The 11,307-nt window shown below is 43.8% G+C and overlaps 2 pseudogenes; both read left to right on the top strand.

The window, feature by feature from the left end:
• Positions 1 to 4,086: 4,086 nt before the first annotated feature.
• Positions 4,087 to 4,609, top strand: LOC105002523 (annotated as a pseudogene).
• A 2,965-nt stretch (positions 4,610 to 7,574) lies between these two features.
• LOC105002532 overlaps positions 7,575 to 11,307 on the top strand; it is a 134,058-nt pseudogene continuing 130,325 nt past the window's right edge.

Raw genomic sequence — 11,307 nt, 5'->3', positions numbered from 1 at the left:
AGAAAAGGAAAGATATAAACATCTGAATGCAGAGTTCCAAAGAATAGCAAGGAGAGATAAGAAAGCCTTCCTCAGCGATCAATGCAAAGAAATAGAGGAAAACAACAGAATGGGAAAGACTAGAGATCTCTTCAAGAAAATTAGAGATACCAAAGGAACATTTCATGCAAATATTGGCTCTATAAAGGACAGAAATAGTATGGACCTAACAGAAGCAGAACATATTGAGAAGGGGTGGCAAGAATACACAGAAGAACTATACAAAAAAGATCTTCATGACCCAGATAATCACGATGGTGTGATCACTGACCTAGAGCCAGACATCCTGGAATGTGAAGTCAAATGGGCCTTAGAAAGCATCACTATGAACAAAGCTAGTGGAGGTGATGGAATTCCAGTTGAGCTATTTCAAATCCTGAAAGATGATGCTGTGAAAATGTTGCACTCTATATGTCAGAAAATTTGGAAAACTCAGCAGTGGCCACAGGACTGGAAAAGGTCAGTTTTCATTCCAATCCCAAAGAATGCCAAAGAACGCTCAAACTACTGCACAACTGCACTCATTTCACACACTAGTAAAGTAATGCTCAAAATTCTCTAAGCCAGGCTTCAGCAATACGTGAACCGTGAACTTCCAGATGTTCAAGCTGGTTTTAGAAAAGGCAGAGGAACCAAAGATTAAATTGTCAACATGAGCTGGATCATCAAAAAAGCAAGAGAGTTCCAGAAAAACATATATTTCTGCTTTATTGACTATGCCAAAGCCTTCAACTGTGTGGATCACAATAAACTGTGGAAAATCCTGAAAGAGGTGGGAATACCAGACCACCTGACCTGCCTCTTGAGAAACCTATATGCAGGTCAGGAAGCAACAGTTAGAACTGGACATGGAGCAACAGACTGGTTCCAAATAGGAAAAGGAGTACGTCAAGGCTGTATATTGTCACCCTGCTTATTTAACCTATATGCAGAGTACATCATGAGAAACACTGGACTGGATGAAGCACAAGCTGGAATCAAGATTGCCGGGAGAAATATCAATAACCTCAGATATGCGGCTGACACTACCCTTATGGCAGAAAGTGAAGAGGAACCAAAAAGCCTCTGGATGAAAGTGAAATAGAAGAGTGAAAAAATTGGCTTAAAACTTAACATTCAGAAAACTAAGATCATGGCATCTGGTCCCATCACTTCATGGGAAATAGGTGGGGAAATAGTGGAAAGAGTGTCAGACCTTTTCTTTTGGCTCCAAAATCACTGCAGATGGTGACTGCAGCCATGAAATTAAAAGACACTTACTCCTTGGAAGGAAAGTTATGACCAACCTAGATAGCATCTGTCACAGTAAAATAATTAGCTTAATCAAAACTGAATATTTTACATTGAATTGGGGTACTTTACACACCTAAAATATGTGATCTTGGCTTCGTGGCAGAGAAAATAGAAGACCCATATATTGCAGTGGCAGAAAATTTGATGAAACTGCTGGCTCTCCACAACTCAGAAGGCAGGTCGAATTGTTGGCGAGCCCATGGCAAGTGCATGCCTGCTAGGTCACTTCAGTTGTGTCACCTCTTTATGATCCTATCAATTATAGCCCATCAGCCTCCCTGTCCAGGAGATTTTCCAGGGAAGAATACTTGAATGGGTTGCCATGTTCTCCTCCAGGTGATCTTCCTGTCCCAGAGATTGAACTCACATCTCTTATGTCTCCTGCATTGGCAGATGGGTTCTTTAACACTAGCACCACCCACCTGGGAAGCCCTGCTCTAAGTGAGGGTGTAGGAAATAAACTATGTTGCTTTTACTTTCTGCTTTTAGCAAGATGCTATAAAGAAGGTATAAGCTCTGGGTAGAATTGGTATGTTTGCAAACAAAAATGAGAGGGAATAAAGAAGATTCAGAAATTTTGGGATTCAAACTTTTAGAATATTGGTTCTATGACACCAAAAATTAAAGATAAGATTGAGAGAAGTTTGCTAAGGAATGTACTCCTTCAACTTATTTCTAAGTCAAAGATCAGATGTGTGCAGCTTACATCCATGCCCTGTGTTTCTGACAAACTCAAGGTTAAGAGAGCCGGACAGGGGGTGAGGAAGTAAAACAAAAAACCAAATCTGGGTTTGGACTATGCCTAGGAAAGAATTTTGTTCATGTTCTGAGGCACATAGAACTGACTAGAGACAAATAGATGAAAGATCTACTAAGTTGTAAGATTTATGTTGCCAAAGAGATCATGAACCCAGCCTAAAGAGCAACCTTTCAATGTTGGAGCCTTAGAAGAGCTCTTATTATGTTATTATTATGTCCCTTTTCCATCACTGGATATCTAAAGGGCCTGAAAGGGAAGCAGATAGATTGTATTGTTATTCTACAGGTGGCTGGGATGCAGGGATCCCACACTCCAGATCTGGTGGAGGGCACTGGGCATCCTTCCCTCCTTGGAGTTGGATATAGCAATGGCAAAGCCCAGGGAAATCCATTTTCCTAAAAGAAAATCACATTCACTTTATCTTCAAAGGTGGAATGCTATCAGAGGGTAGACTGCTGCAGATTTCTGGCTATTCATCCAATTCGTGTATTTATTTTCATGTATTCATGTATTTATTTTCTGGTTTAGACCAAATGCCTCATTTTTCCTTGAAGGGAGGACAGCCATCTGACCAAGTTCTAGCCAGTGGGATGCAAGAAACCATGATCTGCTCAAAAAAAAACCCACCCATATTTGATGCTTCAAATTTGCATATTGATGGGAAGGAGCACAGTGGCCTTGGAAATTGTATATTGATGAAGAAAATGTAAGGAAGAAGCTTTGTTTTGGGGGGAGAGCTGCATGCTTATTGTGAGCACCTGTGTGGGGTTTCGTATTGGCTACACATGAGCTTCCATTGAGTTCAGCCACTAAGTTCAGGGATCTGCATGTTATAGCAGCTCATGCTACCTGATACCAACATAGATGTGCTGATAAGGAAGGTATGGAATAGTGCACACAATAGGACCCTAATTTATAATTTAAAAAAGCACAGGTATGGAGATTCCTTTAAAAACTAGGACTAAATCTACCATATGACCCAGCAATCCCACCGCTGGGCATATACCCTGAGAAGACCACGACTCTAAAATATACACATACTCCTATATTCATTGCATCACTATTTACAATAGACAGGACATGGAAGTAACCTAGGTGTCCATCAGCAGATGAATAGATAAAGAAGATGTAGTACATTTATACCATGGAATATTACTCAACCATACAAAAGAACAAATTTGAGTCAGTTCTAGTGAGGTGGATCGGAGAAGGCAATGGCACCCCACTCCAGTACTCTTGCCTGGAAAATCCTATGGACGGAGGAGCCTGGTAGGCTGCAGTCCACGGGGTTGCTAAGAGTCGAACACGACTGAGCAACTTCACTTTCACTTTTCACTTTCATGCATTGGAGAAGGAAATGGCAACCCACTCCAGTGGTCTTGCCTGGAGAATCCCAGGGATGGGGAGCCTGTTGGGCTGCCATCTATGGGGTTGCTCAGAATCAGACACGACTGAAGCGACTTAGCAGCAGAAGCAGCAGTGAGGTGGATGAACCTAGAGCAGGTTATACAGAGTGAAGTAATTCAGAAAGAGAAAAACAAATATTGTATATTAATGTATGTATATGGAATCTAGAAAAAAGTATTGATGAACCTATTTTCAGGTAAGGAAGCAGATGTAGAAAACAGACTTGTGGACACAGTGGGGGAAAGAGAAAGTGGTACGAATGGAGAAAGTAGTATCTACATATATACACTAAAATGTGGAAAATAGTGATGAGAAGTAGCTATATAACACAGGGAGCCCAGCCTGGAGCTCTGTGATGATCTAGAGGGGAGGGATGGAAGGAAGAGAGGGAGACCCAAGAATGGTAGAATATACATATAATTGTGGTTGATTCGCATTGTTATATGGCAGAAACTGACATAACATTGTAAAGCAATTTTCCTCCAATCAAAAAATAAACTTAAAAAAAAAGCACAAGTGAGACAAGTTCGGCATTGCTGGGCTGGCCACTTCCGCACTTCTGCTTTCCTGCCCAGCCAGTGTCCATGATGACTGCCACTCTCCAGTCCTACCTGAGTGTGGAGCAGACCATGCTGCAGGCTGCCCTCTGCTTGGAGGATTTCTCCTCCCAGATAGTGGAACAACACAAAAGGCCGGAAGTGGAAGTCAGAAGTATTCTGACTCATTCATTCAGAAAGAGCTCATTCTACAACCCATGACCATCAGCAGGACTGAGAAGGAAAAGATTCTGATGAAATGCTCCATCAACTCTGTCAGGGTCAGCATTGCTGCAAAACAGGCTGATAAAACAGAGTCGATTCTAGGTCACAAGTTCATGCACCTCATCATGATGCAAGCAGAGAGCTTCTTTATCCTCTGAAGGAAACCAGTGGAGGGGATGACATCAGCTTTCTGTTCACCAACTTCCACACAGAGCAGACGTATAAACACAAGTTTGTGGACTTTGTGATCCCCTTCATGGAAGAAATTGACAAGGAGATCAATGAGATAAAGCCGTTGGTCAATGCCCGTGAGCGCTTTGTGGTGGAGGAGTTCCTCAAGAATGTTTAAACTATCTGGCTGGATCTCATGGCCTTACCCCTCAGACGCCTGCATGTCTCTGTGAAGGCATCCTGGAGTTAACGTCCCAGAGTGGCAGAGGTGGCAGTAGCAGAGCGGAGCTGGGTCGGGGTGGGCACTAGATGCAGGAGGTGGGTGTTGTGCTTGCTCACTGGGCCACAAAGCAGCAGTGGACCTACCCCCAGGCCACATGTACCTGGTCAGGCTTGCTTCTTATGTCCTGGGCCAGGACAGATTATTTTTCTTAACATCTTGAAACATAAAACTTTGTGCTTGTAGGAGACTGCAACATTTTTGTCTTTTTTTTTTTTTTAAGAAACAAACGATCTCCACCTCCAGTGACTGTGACTGGTCCCAGTGATTGTACCTTATTGGTTGCTGTGGGTCTGCGAGGACCTGGGGCCAGAAGGCAACTACTGCTCCTCCCCCAGAACCACCCCAGGTGGGGACAGAGGGAGGTTTCAGACTTGCGTTCCTCTCCCTCATCCTCCTGTCTCCTTGGGCCCAGTAAAAGTGGTAGGGACCCTCTGCCAGCTTCCTGAGCTCTGCCTGCAGTTGGCCACCCAGCACTGGCTGGGGACAAAGGCTGAACTGGTGGCCTCCAGGCACACCTAGGAGCTGGGACCTAAAAGCTAGGCTGTCTTTGGCCCCAGGGGCTGCTTCTTGCCCTCCCAGCTGAGAGGGGGTGCTGTTTCACCTTGTCTGTCAGAGCAGTGCCTGTGCTAGAGGTGGAGAGGTGAGTCCTCCAGAGCATCCCTACTAGGGCCTCCTGCCTGCTCTGGTTCCTCTGCTCCCATGCTCGCTGTATCTTTTCTTATTCTGGTGGATCCTCCCTCCCCTTATTTGCCCCTCTAGGGCTGCATGAATAATAATAATGTGCTTTTTTAAAAAAGCACAAATATGTGAAAGATGTTTTTCTGGAAGAAACTGTGGACAGTGGGGACAGAGACTTCCTGTTATGAGTAAACAGGAGATCTTTATTTTTCCTTTTGTGATCTATATCAGTTTGACATTTTAAATATGTACCTATACAGATTCCATAAAAGTTATAAAAATATGCTTCTTTCTGAGACATAATCTTTTGCATATTTGAAACTTTTATAAGAAATATTGTGTATTATTTGTGCTGTTTCCAGAGAAATGAAGATTAATGAAAAGGATGTAAGGAGAAACTTGTGAGCTCAAGTGTGAATTTATTTCTTGGGAACAAAAGTATTTTGCCCCACAAGGAACTGTGTGCTGTCAGCCACAGGGGAAGGATGCATATCAAGGAGCCTAAGAGGATTTCTCACACTGAGGAGGACATTAGACAAAGCGGTGGCTGGCAGCTTGTTTCATTGAATGGTAATAGTTACTGATAGCCTATTTCATAAACTGAGGGAGCTTTTCAAGATCTGAAGCAGAGTCCTGGGTGCCCCTGGCACCTGTGGTGCCTCCTAATGGCCCCAAGAATAAAGGAATCCGTATCTTGTGGCACCAGTAAGCCTTAACCGTGCTGTGCCACTATTCACAGCCAACCAGTTCTGTCATCCAAGTTCACAGCCTTCACCAGTTGGCAGCACGTGATGGTCTGTAAAGGGCCCAACTCGTAATTCTCATCAATGGTCATGACTGCAGGTTCTTCACTCTCAGCCCCAGGTTCCCTAGCACCCTCCTCTTCTGCAGCCTTCAGGGGCATGGTACAGAGCAAGACACAAGAGCTGGCCTGGAGGTTAGCACAGGAGGGCAGCCAGCACTAGATGGAGGGTGGCAGGGATGAGCTGTCCACATGGAAGGAGAATAAAGAGTACAGATTTGGATTCTCTTGACAGTGCAGGCCACTTTTAGATAGTGATGGGGCAGAAAAACATTTAACCCTGGGACTGGGAAGAAATTCTGGATTTCCCATAACTGGAACACTAATAGATCACTAATTCCCAGGAAATGGGATTTATACACAGCCCTCAACTGTATATCCTGCTTAATTTTTTTGTATATAGGAATAATTTAGTGATATATGGAGTAAACATAGCAATTTATTCATTCACTCCAAAAGCATTTTTAGGGGGTGGCTACCTCCTATGTACAAGGGATAACACTGTGGTTGTTGTTCAGTCTCTAAGTCGTATCTGACACTTTGCAATCCCATGAACTGCAGCATGCCAGGCTTCTCTGGTATAGTCCACCATCTGATGACAGAGAAAGGAAGTAACTATCGCCAGTGACATCCAGAGTTCTGAGGTAGCCCTGAGGACTGGACTCCCTGTGTTACATAGCAACTTCTCACCAGCTATCTATTTTACATGGTAGTGATATATGTCGATGCTACCTTCTGCATTCATCCCACTCTTTCCTGCCTCCACTGTGTCCACAAATCCATGTTCTACACCTGCATATCCATTTCTTCCTTGCAAATGGGTTCATCAATAACATTTTTCTAGATCCCATATATATACATTAATATGCAATATTTGTTTTTCTCTTTCTAACTTACTTCACTCTGTATAACAGGCTGTAGGTTGAGGGTCCTGAAGGCTACACCCGATCTCACTGAATCCCAATGTCAGTGACATGGGCTTCATGTACTAGAACCTCTCAAGGAATAACAGTGGGGTTTCTGGACTCCACAGACCACACAACTATTGCACCTCATTTTTGAGGGTCATGATGGACACACCAGATAGTCAGGACCATACATAGGGGTACCTTCTGCTAGTATCTCCATGATGCACTGGATTCTGATTCAGTGCAGGAATCAAACTGATTCCTGAATCAATTTACAGGCTCACTGAGGAGACAAGACTAATTGAGATGAAGTTAGAAGGAAAATGCCTCAGAAAGCATAGAAGTGACTGTAATAATGGTCCCATCTGGCACTGAACCAAAAATAGAGTTGCATGAAAGAATGAATGAGGGGACAATGACACATAGAGCTGTGGGTGATCCAGTTTTTCAATGACAGAAGCATGGTGGCAGCATGCCTAATATGAGCGATGTCAGGTACTGGCTGAACATAGGGATCACTGTCAGTGAAGGACACTGAGTACCCCTCCTAATGCCTGGGACTTAAGAGAAGATATGTAGTGAAAGAAAAGGATCACCACCCTTGGGACTGCCTCAAATAACCAGCATCACAAATGTTCTGTTATCTAGTGTCATTGTTGTTTGGGGAACTCTGGAAATTTTCCTCATCTTTACATTTTCATCTAAATATGTGGTAGGGTTAGACACAGGTGTGCTTTGAATTAATGTGAAAGAGATCTTTTTTCACTTCCTTGTTTCAAGGACAGTGTTTGTTGGTTTTATTTGGAGACCATTGGGGAAAGTTTTAAAATGCTATCACATAACATAGAGACCCTTTCATAAGAAATTCCTCTCCTGTGGGAACTGTGTAAGAATTTAAAATAAAAGAACGTCTGACACTTCTTAATTAAAGGCAGCCCTTAGTTAGGTCGTTATGCCAGCAGATGTATTTTGCAGCTGCTGAAGAAAGGAAACAAGCCTTTATGTTCCTCACACAAGAGACAAGACTAACCTAGATGAAGAAGTCAGAAAAAAAGTGCCCCAGAAAACACAGAATCGAGTGTAAGTGGGGGAGAAGCATTTCCTCCTGGAGAGGCCAGTGTATGATTTGAACCCAACTGTCTTTTTCCTTTGTCTCTTCTCTTTTTCCTTTGCCATGCCTGTCAATGGCCATTTGGGCCCTCGTGTCAAGTTATAGAATACATATTAGGGAAAAATGCTTTCAAACCAGCAGTTCACATAAGGCAAATGATCTTTCCTCTGCTGCCTCCAATACTATTGAATTGTGATGTTTTCTACAAAATAACCCAACAGTCTATTGGGACTCCGGGTGTTGGAGCTGTCCATCCACTCATGTTGCCAACAGCCAGCCTGCTCTACAGCTGCCATTGGCCTTCCGTCATTTCCTGAGAGCAGGTGAGAGAGCTGCATGTGTGCATGACTGACCCTCCAGACACATGTCTCCACCCGGGGACAAGACAGGGGAGCATGCCCTTTGCTGCTTATTCATCACAGCAAGTGTCAGTGAAGGGAGATGGCTTGTCAAGCTAAGGAAGCATTTTGGCTCATTTTGTCATGTGGAGGATGTACCAAGCACTCCAATTAGCACAAAACATCCTGACAGATCAGCCCTATTAACATATTTATATGCTGTATTTGTCCCATTGTGCTCAAGAATCAATACTGCATCAATTCACTCTTAATTGTCCTCTAAAAGTTCTATGTCTGTCATGCCTGTCTTTGTTCTTCAGATGACAGCTTCAAAGGAGACAGGACCACTTGTTTCACCTTTCCTGGCACTTGGGCACTATGTGGCAGATGGTGTGCTTTAGTAGAAAGAACACTGGATGAGGGCTGGACAGACCTGAATTTGCATCTTATTTTGAAAAACTATTTCTGCTTTCCAAGTCTCCATTTCCTTATCTACAAAGTATGAATACTACCACCTGACTCCCAGTTATTGCTAGGATAATAAGCCAGTGAAGAAACACAGAGCACTTTCACACAGTATGTCCGGGTTTCTCCACGATCAAGGAACACAACTTCTTGGTTTCTTGATAAATATATCCCCCATTTAGCTGGAGACATCACACAAAGTGACCAGGTCCAGAAAAAGGTCTATGTCCCAATATGTGTGTTTTATTACTTTGTGAACCCTGGGTTAGTCCTACTTCACTGTATGGTTCCTAAATTCACCTTTAGGATCACCTAGGAGATTTTACAACATATAATATCCCATCCCTAGAGAGACTCTGATCTAGGAGGTCCAGGATGGGTAGTGAGCTTGGCTAGAGGCTGTGTCCCTGGCTGGAACATAAAGCTACCTCAAGCTCTACAGGACTGAGCTCATAGTGTGACCTTCAGGCTTCTCTTTTCCTCCCAGCACTGTCCTGAGCACCAGGCCCTGAGGTCTGATTGGGGTGGGCAGGGCTGTGCAAGGATGCAGAGAAAGGAGAAGAATAGAAGCCTCCCCCAATCTGAGTGACAGCCCTTATTAGTCTCCTGGGGGTCAGTCTCTTCAACTCAGGCCTATCTGCTTGCTGCTGCCAGATGGATCTTTCTGATACAAAAAAATAATCACTTCCATCACCAGCTTAAAACTCCTCCCTGATTGTTGGCTTAATGATAGTGACAATAGGTAATTTTACCTACTCCTCATCACAGAAGGGAAATCCAGAGCACAGAGATGCTCAGCCACACACAGCCAGAAAGTGGGGCAGAACCAGAAGTATTTCTCCTGGGCCCTTGCCATCGTGCTGTTCCTGGAGCACTATGGCTGAGCACTGCTCAGGGGTCTGCCCCAGTCTGTCATTCCTGTCCCATCAGGGGCCACCTGCGCCCTCCACTGGTCACTTCCTCTCCCTGCCCTGAAGTCCAGACTGCCCTAGGGAGACTGGATGCCTCTTTTCTGTTCTCTAAAGTAATGGATCCTACACTTCAGGGGAGGCATCCTTGCCCCCCTCTCCCTACTGGGCACTTCCCAGTGATAGGGAAAATTGCCCAGACTTGGTACTAGCCTAGCATAGGGGAGGTTTTCTATTGGTTTGAAGAGTGAGTGAGGAATGAAAGGCCTGTGGATGCCAGCAGTACAGAAGGATTGAGATGGGGAGCATGAGAGCACAGAAACTCCTAGTCATGGCAAGCTGCTGCTGCTACTACTACTACTAAGTCACTTCAGTCTTGTCCGACTCTGTGTGACCCCATAGACAGCAGCCCACCAGCCTCCCCGACCCTGGGATTCTCCAGGCAAGAACACTGGAGTGGGCTGCCATTTCCTTCTCCAGCCACGGCAAGAGCTAATGTGAAATCTGTGCCTCTCAACCTTTCTTAGGCACCATCCTCAGTATTATCAAAAAAAAAAAAAAAAAAATGGCTTTTATTTCATTGCAAAGAAATTCCGCCAAGTAACACTATGCCAGAAATATCTGAGAGTGAGTTATATTCCTAACACATATACTTTGCTGGGTTTTGTTTGCAAGAAATCTTGACATACAAATGAAAGAAAATCCTATGTGGTCAATTTTTCACCAATAATTTTATTTGGCCAGCAGGTAAACATAGGCTGCATTAGACATCTCTAAGAGACTTCCTTTAAAATTGTCAAAATCATCTTCTCTCTGACATTTACTACCCATCCTGCAATAGTTTGTTGTGTAATATATAACAGTAGCAACAGCAAACATAAGCAAACAATAAGCAAAAATTAAAAAGTAACCTCTAGAATGTGAGAAAATGTCTGCAAATCATCTGATAGAAGTGTATATACAAAATATATCTTAAAACTCATGCAGTTCAAAGACAAAAAAATTAAACAACCCGATTTTAAAATGAACACCCATGGCTGATTCATGTCAATGTATGGCAAAAACCATACGTTCAGTTCAGTTCAGTTCTGAAGTAGTGTCCGACTTTTTGCAACCCCATGAATCACAGCATGCCAGGCCTCCCTGTCCATCACCAACTCCGAGAGGTCACTCAAACTCATGTCTATCGAGTTGGTGACGCCATCCAGCCATCTCATCCTCTGTCGTCCCCTTCTCCTCCTGCCCCCAATCCCTCCCAGCATCAGAGTCTTTTCCAATGAGTCAACTCTTTGCATGAGGTGGCCAAAATATTGGAGTTTCAGCTTCAACATCAGTCCTTCCAATGAACACCCAGGACTCATCTCCTTTAGGATGGACTGGTTG

The sequence above is a fragment of the Bison bison genome, unplaced genomic scaffold (genome assembly GCF_000754665.1).
Source record: "Bison bison bison isolate TAMUID 2011002044 unplaced genomic scaffold, Bison_UMD1.0 scf7180017856322, whole genome shotgun sequence".
In the NCBI taxonomy this organism is placed as follows: Eukaryota; Metazoa; Chordata; class Mammalia; order Artiodactyla; family Bovidae; genus Bison; species Bison bison.
Note: the sequence above shows the minus strand (reverse complement) of the source record. Positions and strands in the feature narration are given on the sequence as shown.